Source organism: Bubalus kerabau, chromosome 1 (genome assembly GCF_029407905.1).
Source record: "Bubalus kerabau isolate K-KA32 ecotype Philippines breed swamp buffalo chromosome 1, PCC_UOA_SB_1v2, whole genome shotgun sequence".
Classification (NCBI taxonomy): Eukaryota; Metazoa; Chordata; class Mammalia; order Artiodactyla; family Bovidae; genus Bubalus; species Bubalus kerabau.
This window is the reverse complement of record NC_073624.1, coordinates 74885266-74901380: the sequence shown is the minus strand read 5'-3', so window position 1 is coordinate 74901380 and position 16115 is coordinate 74885266.

Here is a 16115-nt window from a genome sequence, read left to right as displayed (position 1 = left end):
TTCTCAATCTACTTAGTGGTTAGTTCACCAAAAAGTGGATTATTTTTAAATATTTAAGCTAATAGAAGATGTGAGTTGAAAAGTTCAAAAAAGTTCATGGCCTTTTTTTGCCTTTTGGTGTAATTTTGAACAACAGAGTTTGTGAGTAACAGGAAATACATAAATGTTAATTCATGAAGTAAAAAGTCGCTAATATTGTCTATTTAAGCCATGACAATATCAGCATAAATATACCAGCTGTTTACTCTTTTCACCATCTTAGGAATTGTTTACATCAGGGATGTTACACACTTGGTGTTTATTTAAAATTCAGCAGCATTGGCAGGTGTTATTGCCAGATTTTCTTTAAGTTGGAGGTTAGCGGCCAGTGCTAAGTATTTGTTCATGTATTTTGAGACTGATAATCTCCAGTTTGACTCCCAACGGAGTAGCTTTTTTTCTATCCAGGGCCTTTCAGTGATGTTAGGCTGTTCACTTAACATTTGTCTACTCATGAAGTTTATACAGTCAGGATTTAACATAAAGGTTAACAGAATCAAAATACTATAAAGATGTATTTGAGAAATATGTTCTCAAGAGTCCTATGTCCTCTGACAAGTTGGCTATCAAAAACTGGCAGAGTTTGTGATTGGGTGCCTCTAAGGTCACTGAGTTCCTGAACTGTGTGGTCAGCAGGATTTTTGCCAGCTAATTTTGGTGGGAACTGTAGCATTCTGAAATAAGTACAGCGTATGATCACTTATTTATTGCTTTTTCCCTGAAGGTTGTAAATTAGGAAGTATAGCAAAGTCCTCTAATCCCTTAAATGATTTAGCCTAGCTTTTTGTCATCTCTGACTGATGTCTTTCAGAGAATTCTGTAAAACCACCAGATGGAGCTCAAGCTAAGCACCAAATTTTTTTGGAATGAGATTGAGTGGGCTAAATCACATTAGGGATTTAATGTGACATTTTATTTTTGTTTTTTAAAAAATGAAGTTTAAAATTAAAATATTATCTAAGGACAATAAAAATTGCTTTCATTTATCGATTGCATATCAGGCCTTAGTCATTTAGTCCTAAAATCTTTCAAGTATTAACTCATTTAATCTTCTCAGCAATCTTATGAGCAATAATAGTAACAATGATAAGAGCAATCCTATTATCTCTATATACACCAGTGGAAACTGAAGCAGACAGGCCATATAGCTGGACTCAAATTCAGACAATCAAGCCAGAGACTATCCTCTTATAATGCCATTCTGCCTCTTAAGGGTGTGCAAACTTGCTAAGAAAAAAAGTAGTTTTAGGATAGAATACTTTTGGTTCAGTCCATTTGGGATACTCAAGATCAGATAAAGAGCAGATTTCAATAGAGAAATGATGTATAGCCTCTTCTCAAATCTCAAATCTCTAGGCCTAAACCAGACCGGCATTCTCTAGTAGCACACCCTTAGAATGGGTTGACCCCATCCTAATGGTATAGCACACATTCATTGGTACTCAAGCTGCTAATCAGAGAAGAAATGTAAACTGCAGTTGAAGCTCTAAGAATCAAGTGGTTTTGACTACATCTCTTCCTCTAATGTCATTTTATATAAGTTTCCTGTTAATAGTTCACATGCTGCCTAGAATAAATAGGTAGCAGAATATATTTGCTTATGAGGAGATGTGGATATTTTCAAAATTGGGCTCAATATATCTGGGATATGATTTTTAGGAGTTAGAGAAAGCAGTAATGGGCTATAAATGACTTGTTTTAAATATCTGAAATGTGTGTTAAATATCTGGAGTGTGTTGATGGTGAAGGGTAGTGTGTAGGAGTAGTGAAGTGAAGTGGTAGCCACAAAGAGAACAAATAGGAGGAATCTAAAGAGACTTTAGGGAATTCCCACATATTTAAATACTAAACTGAGATGCAGATGGTGGGTTGTTGACTAAGCTTACGAGCTGAGAGACTGACTTCTGATGCCACTTGGCAGAGTAATTCACATTCACATTCATGCCAAACACAAAATATCATGCTTCGTATTTGTATCCTCTGTATTTGCCAGAATATAAAAACTCCATTGCATTAGGTGCATACCAGTTTAACAAGAAAATGTTTAGGGGGATTGTTGTTTAGTCACTAAATTATGTCTGATTCTTTTGACACCCCATGGACTGGAACCTGCCAAACACTTCTGTCCATGAGGGTTATTAGGGAACTGTTAAATCCTCATGCCAGTTTAAGGCCACTCTGTTGTTCGTGGGGTCCCATCAGGTAGCAGGAAGGCCAAGGCCAGCTCTGTGCCTGCTTACAAAGCCCCCTGAAGTTTACACAGTTGAATGCCAGGAGTCTCCTGCACATTTTAGAGCAAGAAAAAAAGGCGCGTGTGTGCTTAGTTGTGTCCGACTCTGCAACCCCATGGACTGTAGCCCACCAGGCTCCTCTGTCCATGATTTCCCACTGGAGTGGGTTGCCATTGCCTCCTCCTAGGCATCTTCCTGACCCAAGTATCTAACGGGCATCTCCTACATTGGCAGGAAGATGCTTACCCATGAACCACCTGGGAAGCCTAATTTCCTAGGATATTAGTAATAACAGCCAACATTTAGAGATTGCTTAATGGACTTCCCTGGTGGCTCAGACAGTAATGTGTCTGTCTACAATGCAGGAGACCCAGGTTCGATCCCTGGGTCAGGAATATCCCCTGGAGAAGGAAATAGCAATCCACTCCAGTACTATTGCCTGGAAAATCCCATGGACAGAGGAGCCTGGTAGGCTACAGTCCATGGGGTCACAAAGAGTCAGACACGACTGAGTGACTTCACTTTCACTTAATGTGTTAAATTCTTTACCTATATATACTATTTCACTTAATCCCTAAGACAATACTGTGAGATCAATACTCTTATAATCCCTGTTTGCAGAGGAGGAACCAACTTTGGAGAGGTAAGTAAACTTGCCCAAAGCTATGCAACTATTAAACTGCGATCAAGGCTCTCTGGTGTGTAGAATGAATGTCTCTGATGGTATGCTTCAGAGACTGGTTTCTATTCAGTCTTAAGGAAGAGCCTTCTAACTAAGATGTTTATTGGGAAATTAAACAAGTAGCCTTGGGAGGACTGTTCTGTCGAGGTAATGCTGGACAGCCACGTGGTTGGAATGTGGCAGAATGGACCCAAATATTGTACTTGGAATTTCAGTGGAAAGCTGGGTAAGTCTTCCAGCCAAGGAGTGCCTTGCAGAAAGTTGTTCACTTTGAAATGTGCTGTACTTATTTAGCCTTTTTTTAGTTTTTTGGTGCCCCATGATTGAAGACTTAAGTATCTTTTTGGCGGAAATAACAAAATCTGAAATCTTAAATTTGTTAATGTCATTAAGTCTGGTATTCATTCCAAGTTCCGCTTTAAAGTATGGAAAAACGTTATAAACATCTGCTTTAAACAATGAATAGGGTGAAGTCCTTCGCATTTTAATTTAAAGAATGGCATTGTTTTATAATACATTAAGTTTATAATATGCAGAGTATATATTTAATTTCCTAAAGCGATGACTTGTCTTGGCATTATGCTATCTTATGAAACACTTTCTCACTCTCACATTGTGTCTTTATAGTTCTCAATATCAGCAAAACCTTTAAATAGTCTTAGTTGGGTGTTGTGTATCACTGTACAGTAACGGCTAGTACATATGGTATTTCTGATCCGTGTAATAAAGTACATTTGTCATGTATCTTGTGATCTGCATACCTTTCAGCTGTTACTTCATAAATCTGTTCCATCAGAGAACTGCTTTGTACAGCAATGGTTGAAGCTGCTTTTAATAAACTAATATTTTGTGTCTTTTATATGTAATCAACAGGGAGTATTACAGACTTGTGCCTCTGTGGAGAAACATTCCACTAAACTTCTTTTCTCTTGACAATAATGGGAAAAAAAAAATAGCTTAGGAAGAACACAGATGTTCAAGAACATATGTTGTTTGCTCCTAAAAGTCAGCTGAAGATCTTTTGTATTGCTCCAGGGTTTTATTTTTATGTTTGTTTTTATTTTTTAATTTTTTGTTTTTTAATCCTTTAGAGAAGAAACTATACTACGTGATGAGAGGCAGGGAGATAAAATTACAGTGGGAGACCAACGTTGGGTACTATTTTTCAAAATTTTTAAATACTTCATCTTGCTCACACAAAGAGGTGATATTCTTGAGCAGAGCGGTAGGCAATTGGCCAAAGATTGGTCATTCCTACACGCTTCCCTGTGCAGACATAAGCACTCGCTCTGGGTTTAGTCTTTGTTCCGTCTGTCTTCAAACTAGTATCGTCTTCACAAAAGCATAGATACTTACTAATGCAGGAGTCCCTTGAGTAATTGGATAGGGGCTGTTGTGTTTATTCATCTGTAGAAATTTGCTCAGTGAGTAACCTCTCCACAGTCTGGGCAATTGGTTGCTGATAAATATAATGAAATATTCATGGAAAATACTCAGGGAAGCTGTATGCCTTGGGTGAAATTGGTATGGTCGTCCTTTATAAGCCTATGAATCTTTAAGAAGAATCACCGTAGAGAGAATGGGAACCAGCTGTTCTGAATCTCCACTGACGAAATGGGTTTTAACTGTAGCAGAAGGAATTTGGGTTAAATGTAAAGAAGAACTTCCTGAATGTGAGTGTTATTTAAAGCCAGGTTTGGATTGAGAAGAGGCTGTTGAATTGTCTCTCTTGAGGAGAGAGAAAGAGAGTGCTGCTGCTGCTGCTGCTAGGTCGCTTCAGTCATGTCCAACTCTGTGTGACCCCATAGACGGCAGCCCACCAGGCTCCCCCGTCCCTGGGATTCTCCAGGCAAGAACAGTGGAGTAGGTTGCCATTTCCTTCTCCAGTGCATGAAAGTGAAAAGTGAAGGTGAAGTCGCTCAGTCGTGTCCGACTCTTAGCGACCCCATGGACAGCAGCCCACCAGGCTAGAGAAAGGAATGGAAGGGGGTGAAGAGTGGGAGTATGAGAGTGGGAGGCCCCTCACTTAATCAAGATGGTTTAAGTGTAATTCTGCCCAGTGGTTATGAGTTCTTTATTCTCTTCTCACACGTACCTCTCAGGTTTTGAAGTTTGAAAGGCCAGACTTGAAGAGTATACTCTAGTCATTAGAACTAAAGAGCCAGAGGACCCCTAGGTCTGGAGGTCATTTTGGTGTGATTTTTAAAGGAAATGCTAAGGTGTGACCAGTGGATGAGGAAATTAACCCAGGGTTGATTTTCCACCCTTGTCATTAAAGACCAGTGTACACTCTGAGTTCATAGTGCCAGGAAGGAATTTGACATTGAGCCATTTCTGGAAAGGCAAGTGGGTGGTAGGCTGGAACCGCTTGGGTTTAGGATGAGTGAAGGGGCTGTGCTGGGCATGTGCCAGCAAAATTTTTTTTCCAGGAAATCTCCAGCAAGACCAGAGGGTTGCAGATCAAATTTGGCACTTTAAATTACAGAGAGCAGAGACTGAGAGGACAGGGAAAGTTTACACTTTTTTTTTTTTTTCCTGTCACCACCCTGTCCTGTCCCCATTTGATACACTTTTGCACCTCCCTTTTCTCTCTATTCCTTCAGTCTGGTTTTCTTGCATATAATGTAAAAACATTTTTTTTATTAATAAAAACTTAAAGCTCTGAGTGAAACATTCTTTACTTCTTATGGGAAAAAAATCCCATTAAGTTTAGTTGTGTTTTTGTTTATAAATGACTCTTGGCATTTTTTCTTGGTGGAAAATTTGTCCACTGACAATAGTTGAAATAGATTTCCTACTTCTGTGCTGTTTTTCTTATCTTTTTCACTTTGTCTTTCTCTCTTCCTTTTTCCTCTTAAAAATATTTTTTTGTTGGTTGTTGTTGTTTTTCTACACTGACCTCTTTTTCTGTATGGATATTATTTTAATTTCCTCCTTAGGCTCAAATCACTACTCATCTTGCATTCTCTCTCTGCCTCTCCACTTAGGTCTTCCCTTTTCATCTCAGTTTTTCTGCTTACTATATTTTTCTTCCTCTTCCTTTTTACCCTCATCTTTTAAGCTTAACTGGATGCATAAAGAGAAGATGTGCTTTACAGCAGGGTCACGCCAATTGGCTGGCCATCAGTTTTTACAAATTAAGTTTTACTGGAACATAGCCACACCCACTCATTCATGTACATTATTTTCTGTGGAAGCTTTTGTAAGACAGAGGCAGAATTGAATATTTATGAATGAGACCCTTCTCTAACCTGAAAATCCCAAATTATTTACTATCTGGCCTTTTAAGAAAAAGTTTGCTGAATCTTGCTTTAAAATATTTTCTGTACTTACTAAATGAAGGCTTATGTCTTTTTCTGAAAATTAAGATGAGTTGGGTCTATTTTGTGTCTCCCTGTGCTATGCTGTGTTAATCACTCAGTCATGTCCAACTCTTTGTTACCCCATGAACTGTAGCCCACCAGACTCCTCTGTCCATGGGATTCTCCAGGCAAGAATACTGGAGTGGGTTGCCATGCCCTCCAGGGGATCTTCCCAATCCAGGGATCGAACCCAGGTCTCCAGCATGGCAGGTGGATTCTTTACCATCTGAGCCACCAGGGAAGCCCTTATGTCTCCCTCCTTAGTGAAATTGAGTTGTGTTTTATATTTTCAAATTTCCCCCAAATTTCTCAGTTAATGGTATTGGTGTCTAAAAGAAAAATACAAGCTAACTGTCTATCAAAGCAAAGTAGGTAATACCAAAAATATCCTTTATGGTCTGTTCTTGTCTGTGTGTTAAGAGGTCTTCCACATCTTTCACCTCTAGTTGGGCTCTTTTCCCGATTCGATTCCTGGGTTGGGAAGATCCACTGGAGAAGGGAAAGGCTACCCACTCCAGTATTCTGGTCTGGAGAATTCCATGGACTGTATAGTCCAGGGGGACTCATAGAGTCAGAAATGACTGAATGACTTTCACTTCACACTTTATCTTGGAGGGAAACAGAGGATAATTCCATTGTAAAGCTTTTCAAAAGTCTCACAACTAACTTTTAAGTTTATGAACTATTTTTGGAAATGTTAGATGATGGAGAAAGTACTCTTAAATTTAATATGGCACCTAGAATACTGGCACATATAAAAAAGCATTTCAGTTTTATTTGGTGGATGGTCTATCTGAAAATGTTTCACACAAATATTCTTATAGATTGATTTCACTAACATGAATTAATATGGACTAAAATAGTCTTAAGACTTAAAGCTGAAAAATGTTTTAAAAATCATCTGTTTTAACCCTGCGCTTGTTAACAAATGAGGAAACCTTTGAGATCCCTAGGTATTAGGAGTTCATGACTCAGTTCAGAGCCCAGGTTTCTTGTCAGAACAATCTTTTTCTAAACTGTAGGGGAGTGACAACTGGCCACACAAATGTAGCATTCTGACTAAGGTCAAGATTAATTCTATTCTTTTCCTCTGTATAAAAAGAGGGACTGCTAAAGCATGGGTGGAGGAAAGTTTTGGGGAAAACAGATCCATGTATATGTATGGCTGAGTCCCTTTGCTATCCACCCAAATTTGTCACAACATTGTTAATTAGTTATACTCCAACATAAAGTAAAAAGTTAAAAACAGAGGGGCAGCTAGATGAAGCCATGGTATGTAATTAAATTGTCTTTCCTGCAGCTCTATCCCTGCTGTGGTTAATAACTAGGCTTTCCAGTGGTGCCTCTTGGCCTCATAGGCAGTGTGACATCTTCCAGTTAAAACAGCACAATAACTAACTTCTCCTCTTGCCCTGTGCCCCCATAAAAGGCTAGATTTTTTGCTGTTTCTACTCTCTTCTAATCACCCTGTGTAGTTATCAATTTCTTATTTTTTTCTCGTAAAAGTAACTCAAGTGTTGTAGAAAATTAGAAAACCCAGTGAAGTCTACATGAAATATAATCATCCATAATCCAACTACCCAGAGAATATATGTGTCTATATCTTCACAACTGTCTCAACACTGTACAGTTTTATATTCTGTTTTTTTAATTTTACATCATGGGGATTTTCCCTACACCACAAAATGTTTTCAAAGGTAGCCTCATATTCTATCTTGTGGGTTAACTACATTTTCTTACTTGCCTATGTTTGGGTGTTTACATTTTTTCCGAAATATTTTTGTGTGTGTGTGATTAAAATACTTCTCTGTAATACTAATGGACTTACTAATCCTTATCTGATATATTCTTATAGAAGAGTTTTAGAAGAGAATGAACTTTTCTTTAAAAGATTCCTGATCTATATTGCCAACTCACTTTCCTGAAAGTCTGAAACAATTAATAATCCTTCCTGGAGCGTGTGACTGCCTGTCTGGGTTATACTGGAAGGGCTGTAAATTAAGCTTTTAAAACATTCCTTTCAATATGTCACTCTCCGGCTAGGAAACTTCCCATGGCTGCAAGATCAAATCTAAGCATCTTAGTGTGTACATGCTTCCATTTCTTTACTTCCAACTAATTTCTCAACCACCAGAATCTGGCATCTGCCCCCATCCATGTGCCTGGAGGCATCCAGGAAACAGCCCTAGACTGGACTAAGTGTCAGGAAACTAGAGTTCAATTCCTAGCCTTGCTACTCGGTCGTAAGGGCTTTCCAGGTGGCACACTGATAAAGAATTTGCCTGCCAGTGCAGGAGATGCAGAAGACTCAGTTTCAATCCCTGGGTCAGGAAGATCCCCCGAGGAGGAAATGGCAACCCACTCCAGTATGCTTGCCTGGAGAATCCCAAGGACAGAGGAGCCACTTAGTAGTATGTGACATTGGCAATTAAGTAACTTAATTTCTTTAAGCCTGTTTCCTTGGCTTTAAAATGGAAATAATAAAACATATCTTGATTTGTGGGTCTCCTGTGAGATGGTGACTACAGCCATGAAATTAAAAGACGCTTACTCCTTGGAAGGAAAGTTATGACCAACCTAGATAGCATATTCAAAAGCAGAGACATTACTTTGCCAACAAAGGCTCGTCTAGTCAAGGCCATGGTTTTTCCTGTGGTCATGTATGGTTGTGAGAGTTGGACTGTGAAGAAGGCTGAGCGCCGAAGAATTGATGCTTTTGAACTGTGGTGTTGGAGAAGACTCTTGAGAGTCCCTTGGACTGCAAGGAGATCCAACCAGTCCATTCTGAAGGAGATCAGCCCTGGGATTTCTTTGGAAGGAATGATGCTAAAGCTGAAACTCCAGTACTTTGGCCACCTCATGCAAAGCCACCTCATGCGAAGAGTTGACTCATTGGAAAAGACTCTGATGCTGGGAGGGATTGGGGGCAGGAGGAGAAGGGGACGACAGAGGATGAGATGGCTGGATGGCATCACTGACTCGATGGACGTGAGTCTGAGTGAACTCCGGGAGTTGGTGATAGACAGGTAGGCCTGGCGTGCTGCGATTCATGGGGTCACAAAGAGTCGGACACAACTGAGCGACTGATCTGATCTGATCTGATCTGTGAGATAATGGAGGTAAGAAAAGTTTTTAATCTGGGGAGCACTGTAAACATTTGGGGGTGTATTGTAATTGAGACTCCTCATGGGTAGTTAGCAGAGCTGTCCACCAAATATTTCTGATCTCTTTTAGGCTCATGGTAAAATTTCACTTCCCCACCCCCTGCATTTGGATTTGGCTACATGGCTGGCTTCAACCAGTGAGATATGAGCAGAAGTAACACGTGCATTTACATGTGAAATCTTTTATGAGCTAGGCCTTAGTCAGCCACCCTCCTATTCTCTCTCCCATGCAAAGGGCAGTGCTTCAGATGGTGACTGCCAGGTCCTGGAGAAAGAACATCAGTGTGGAGAGGAATTCTAGCCACCCAGTGAGGGCCATGTATCTTGAGCAAAGCTTTGTTTTCTAAAGCCTGAGGTTTGGTGTGGTTTGCTACAGCACTCTCACCTAATCTTGTTCCATCTTTCTCTGTAGCCTTTGATATTACTGAAATTCTTGAAACCTTCTTTTCCTTTGACTTGGTGCCATTCACACTCTTGGTATTTTCCTCCATCTCTAACAAATCCTCAGGCCCCATTGCATGCTCTTCCTTCATTTTCCACTCAAATATGCATATAAGATGAGTTTTTTACCGTATCCTCGTTTACTTTCACAGCTTTATGTCTCTCTTAACCCTGTATGTTTGAAAAAGAGTTCCAGTTTGAGGATTACTGGTCTACCCTTTTTTATGCCTTGAGGGCAGAGACCCTAAATTGGAACCAGATGGCCAGCTGGCTCTTCCACTTGTCTACCTGCCAGAGACCTAACCTCTTTATACCTCTGTTTCTGCATCTGTAACATGGGGATAAATATAATTCCTACCTCACAGGTGCTTGAGAGGATTAAATAAGAAAATACATGTAAAACACTTCCAGTGCCTATGTAGGACGCAGTAAGTTTACTATAAATGGTGGTAGTTGTTTCGTTGTTACATATCTCCTCTTCTCTCTCCTTTACTCCCCAAGTTCTAGCTCCAGTTTCTGGTAGCATATGCTTAGAAATAGAAACCCCACAGTAAATATTTATTTTAGTTCTAACATCACATCGATGGCTGATGACAGGAGTGAAAAACTGGTATCCTTGCCCAGAAGATGCTTTGTGCAGTGTTTGCTTTGCTTTTTAATTGAATATTGCCTTTAGGCGGGTCAGACACTTGTAAATTCCCTCCGCCCTCCTCCCGTTTTCTACAGTTATCTGACCCTGGGAGGAAGTCTATTTTCTGCAATCCTGTTCTACCAGCACTCACTCATCTTTCCCTTGTGTACACCAGACTGTCTGCCAGGCACCTTGGCTTCCATTGTCTTTTCCCTGAGACTATCTTTTCTTTAATGGTGAATATACATAATATAAAATTTACCAATTAATCCATTTTTTAGTGTACAGTTCAGTTGGTCTTAAGTACATTCAAGATGTGGTGCTACCATTACCACAATCCATTTCCAGAAGCTTTTCCACCATCCAAAACAGATACTCTGTCCCCATAAACAAAAACTCCCCATTCCACCCTCCTCTCAGCCTCCAGTAACCATCATTTGACTTTCTGTCTCTACGAATTTGCTTGTTCTAAGTATACGCCATACACATGGAATTATACAGTGTTCATTCTTCTGTGACCGGCTTCTTTCACTTAGCATAATGTTTTCAAGGTTGTGGCATGTGTCAGACTTTGATTTTAATGGCTGAATAATATTCTATTGTATGGATATACCACAAATTGTTTATCCATTCATCTATCTATGGACATTTAGATGGTTCTGTTGAGAATATTTTGAAGCCCCTGGTGCTGGCCCATCCAAGTCCTTCTTTCTCAGACACCCTTCCATTCTTGAAACGCCTTCGTACACTTTGTCTGCCTCAGAGTCATATACTGAGTGAGAAAATTGTTGAGGACAAAGGTTGAGAAGGAGCAGAGGGGGAGGTCATGGACCATATAAATATGATGGTGAAAGTTAAAGTCACTCAGTCATGTCCGACTCTCTTCAACCCCATGGACTGTAGCTTACCAGGCTCCTCTGTCCATGGGATTCTCCAGGCCAGAATACTGGAGTGGGTTGCTGTTCCCTTCTCCAGGGGATCTTCCCAACCCAGGGATAGAACCCAGGTCTCCCACATTGCAGGCAGATTCTTTACCACAGATCTTTAATTTCTTTTTGCAAACAAATATATGATTTAAAAAAATACTCTTATGTTTAACAATTATAATGCTGCAGGTTTCACATGCTTTTTGGTAGCTGATTTCATGTGTTTATCGATATGTTTTGACTGCTACAAATAGCTTTTGTGGTGTTGTTTGGCGAGCTGGTGGTAGGAGACACCCAGTGCCCTTCAGTGCTGTACTCTACTTGTCTCATCTAGTATTTTGTTTGGGGTTTGACTTCTGAATTTAGGGAGCTGCAAATCTCATGTCTTTGGCACTATATTTTAAGTTTCTGCAGGGAGGAGACCATTCTATGGTTTGATATATCCAGACAAAAAACATTTCTTTAAGAACTTGATGCATACTTGGCACTCCCTAAATCATTTTTGTTTTTTAAATGGATTGGTCAAAAAGTTCACTTGGGTATTTTGTTGCAGCTTAAGGGAAAACCGTGAATGAACTTTTTGGCCAGCCCAATACTTTCTGTTTCTTTCAGCAACATCAGCACAACATTATGCAGCTAGTAAGTATGCTATAATTTACTGCTTAACAGCTTGGTTAGTCTATGAATTCTAGCTTTCCAGAGTGCCTGCTTTTAAAAAATATCAACATTAGAATATTTAAAATAGTCATCTTCCCTTATACCAACCAACATTCTAATTAGGATACATTCAGTGCTGATCTTGAGCTACAATACAAAGTTATCCATTTATATCAGCCTTGAATATAGGGAAAAAAAATTCAGGGACAAAGGATGAAGTTTTTCCTTGCTAAATTTTATCTTTCTCTGTGAGCCCTGCTAGTTTGCAACCCTGGTTTATATAATAAAATATTTTAGTGCTTATTATAGTATCTTAACTCTGTGAGATTTACCAAGGATAAATGTATTTTTAATATTACATTGTATTTCATTTCACAGGTTTGCTTCATAACCTCAATGGTTATTTCTATATTTGCAATTCTGTTTCCTTTCTAAATGTGTTAATAAAACGCTTGCACTAAGATTGGCTTGACTCCAGAATCTGATACAGTCATTCTTCAAGTAAGTGATAAAACTTGTGACAATATAGCACTTGGAGATCTTTGGATTCATCCTGACTATCCAAGTGGGGAAACTCTTAGTTCCTTATAGAGTTAAATTAAGGTCAGACCTGGTTTCCGACACGAAATTCAGATGTATTGGCAGATCCCCATGCTTGCATTTATTATACTGTAATTTGGGGCTTAAAGAGTTATATCCAGTCCATCCTCAACATCTGGATAGTGTTTATAACGATCACATTTGATCCTAATGTAATTTTGTTGGGGAATTCACTAGAATTCCTCTGTTGGCTACATTACAACTGAACATGAGATCTGCTAAAATATTACCCCAAACTAGTGACTATCCACGGAGAATACAAAAACAGATAGATTTCATCCCCCGTCCCCCACCCCCACTAAGGCATCGTGTTCACCTATCTGGGCTTCCTTGTCTCCATTGACAAAAATGGGGGTGACCCTTTAACAGCAGCCAGCGTTCAAGGGCTTTGAACCTGGAAAAGCGGAGCAGGTACAGAAATCTTTCAAGGATGATTATTGTACACTTGCAACCACAATGGCAGCGTCATAGACTCAACAGATAGAGATGACATGAGCATGTTGGAGATTTTTCCTTTCATTTTCATTTTGATTTAGGTGCTGTTCCTTAAGGGTTAGGAAAACATGACTTGAAAAGTAGAGTCAAAGGATTGGTTTTGACCACCCTCCCCCATCAGTGGAAGCCCCAAATGAATTAAGTCAACCTTTTAAGGGCTGTAAAGGGAGCCTTTAATTATATGAGGGGTTAGGATGGAGTTGGGGAAATGGGGAGGGTACATGGGAAGTTTAAGAGTGCAGTTTCAAGACCTCCCAGCCCTGCCAGCAGGAAGGTTATTAGCATATTTCATGTAATTTGTGCATAACCATGTACAATTCCCATGAAATAATTTTAACATTCAAGAAGAGACAGATGAGAAAAGAAAAAGACAGATAGGGAAGGACAGAGACTATAACAGTCTTTAGAGAAGGAAAATTATTTCATTAAATCTAAAGAGCATATGCTTTTCTGATGTATAGCATATGCAAGTCTATGCAAATTATTTAATAGCAGTGCACTCAGCGTAATTTCCATTTCCTCCCTCGCTTGTGACAGGAATATTCCTTTTAATCAGATTAGATGACATCCTCTGCAAACTTTTGGGGGTTTCAACTTAATTTACCATGCTAAGTAGTTAGGGTAATTTGAAATAAAGCAATCAGTGGGCTGAAATGAAGCCAAACCTCATTTCTGTCTTTGAGATGAGGAGCTGGCCGGCTATGTGAGCCCCATAGGACTTCTTCCCCCTCCTGTCCTCCTCCTGCTCCCCAGCACCCGAGACCTCAGCAGAGTTACTAATGGCCAGTTCCATGCTTTGATGGCACCTAGACAGATCTGTTTCCCATCCACAGAGCTTGCATTCCATTGGCCTTCGCTTGACTATCACAATTTATGGTGCTGCCTCAAACAATGATGGAAAGATGAATTCACACTCCTTAAAAACTTTTTCACCTGGGAAGGTCATGGACTGATGAAGGCTCTTTAAAATGATATTCTCAGTCTAGAGGTTCTGGAGAAAGGGAGCAGTGTTTAATCCAGTACCATCAGTGTACAAGGAGAGTCCTTGCAAAGAATTCATGCAAGACCCATACCTAAAGGTGACAGCCACTCATCAATTGTGTGTGCTGCAAGAGTTGTGCCTTGGCAAAACTATGAAGCTTGTTTTGAGGTGTTGCTCACAGTCATGCAGGTTTGTGGACTGTTGTTAGTCTCTCAGTCATGTCTGACTCTTTGTGACCCCACGGACTGGACTGTAGCCCGCCAGGCTTCTCTGTCCATAGAATTCTCCAGGCAAGAATACTGGAGTGGATTGCCATTCCCTTCTCCAGAGAACTTTCCAACCCAGGGATCGAACCCTGGTTTCCTGCCTCGCAGGCAGATTCTTTACTATTTGAGCTTCCATTTGTGCAGGCTTTGTGGCTCCCAATTCCCGGAGGGCCATTGTCTCCAAAGAACCTGCATAGTTCATACCTACAGTTTTCCAGCAGATGGCAGTAAAGGGTCTTGAGGCAAGGTACTTTTAAAATTAACTTGTAGTTGGTGCTGGGCTAGGGGCTTCTCGGCCTCCCCTTTCACTGGTCCTCTGTTTTATGGGTGGTGGTGTTTGGGGAAGGGAAAGATTTTAATTGCTTAAACTAATTCCCTACAAAGTGTTAGCAGATGAGGTTTAAGTATCATCTATATCAAGGCTGCTAGGGATTTACTAGCCACTGGGATATAAAAGAGAAGTTTAATGGTGAAATGTCATGTACCAAGACAAGTAGTAAAAGTTTCTTTCCCTCTTTTGCCTTCAAACCCACCTTTTCTCTCATGGTAACGCCTCAATCGGGATCTTGATTTTGAGGCACCAAGGTCTGTTCCCTGTGGCATAGGGCAGCATTCCTCATTAAAGACTTTTTTTATAACCTTTGAATGTGGCAGAGATGAAAAGGGACAGCCTGCAATCAATTAACTCTTTAAAAATTATTAAGGACGTCATATAACCAAAACAAGTCCCTTCCTACATGCTAGGAGGGAATCAGAGTTAGGGTTTTCTGAGTGCCTGCTGTGTTTTTCCATTCCTTCCCTAAAGTAGTTATCATTTCCGCCATTTCACAGAGGAGAGAACTTCAGGGAAGTTAAGGGACCCACAGAAAGCCTCTCAGTTAACATGTGGATTCAAATCTTAACCTGGTTCACCCCAAAGTTTGACCTTGTGTCAACAGAGCCCTTTGTGCTCCCATGGTGCTCAGTTGCTCAGTCATGTCCAACTCCTTGTACCCCCATGGGCTGTAGCCCACCAGGCTCCTCTGTCCGTGGGATTCTCCCGGCAAGAAGACTGGAGTTGCCATTTCCTTCTCCAAGGGAACTTCCCTAGCCCGGGATTGAACCTGCATCTCCTGCATTGGATTCTTTACCACTAGAGCCACCCATGGAGCACTCTGCCACATGACAACTCAAAAGGGGACCCGGGAGACTTCTTTCTGATTATTTTGCTTTTTTGTGGAGTGGATGTCATATGCATGATAAATTCAAAGACAGTCACGCTTAGGTTTCTATCCTTCCATTCCTCCTCCCCCGGCCACACTCTCTCTACCCACCACAGTCAAAGTTTCCTATGTGTTCTTTCAGAAATATTTTGTGCTTTTATAAACATATACATATATATTCTTTTTTCCTCTCATATAAATGGTAGCACACCGCACACTGTTGCATCTGTCTTTTTTCACTTATTAATGTATCCTGGAGGTGAGCTAAATAATTCTTTTTAACAGCGGCTGAGTCAGGAATACTTTCCATTGTATGTTTGCACCGTAATTTTATTTAGCTTAAATTGGTTTATTTAACTGAGATTGATGAACCCAACAGAGATTATATTGTCAAATGACTATATTCCTGTCAGTGCAGCCAGCCTTTAGAAATATCT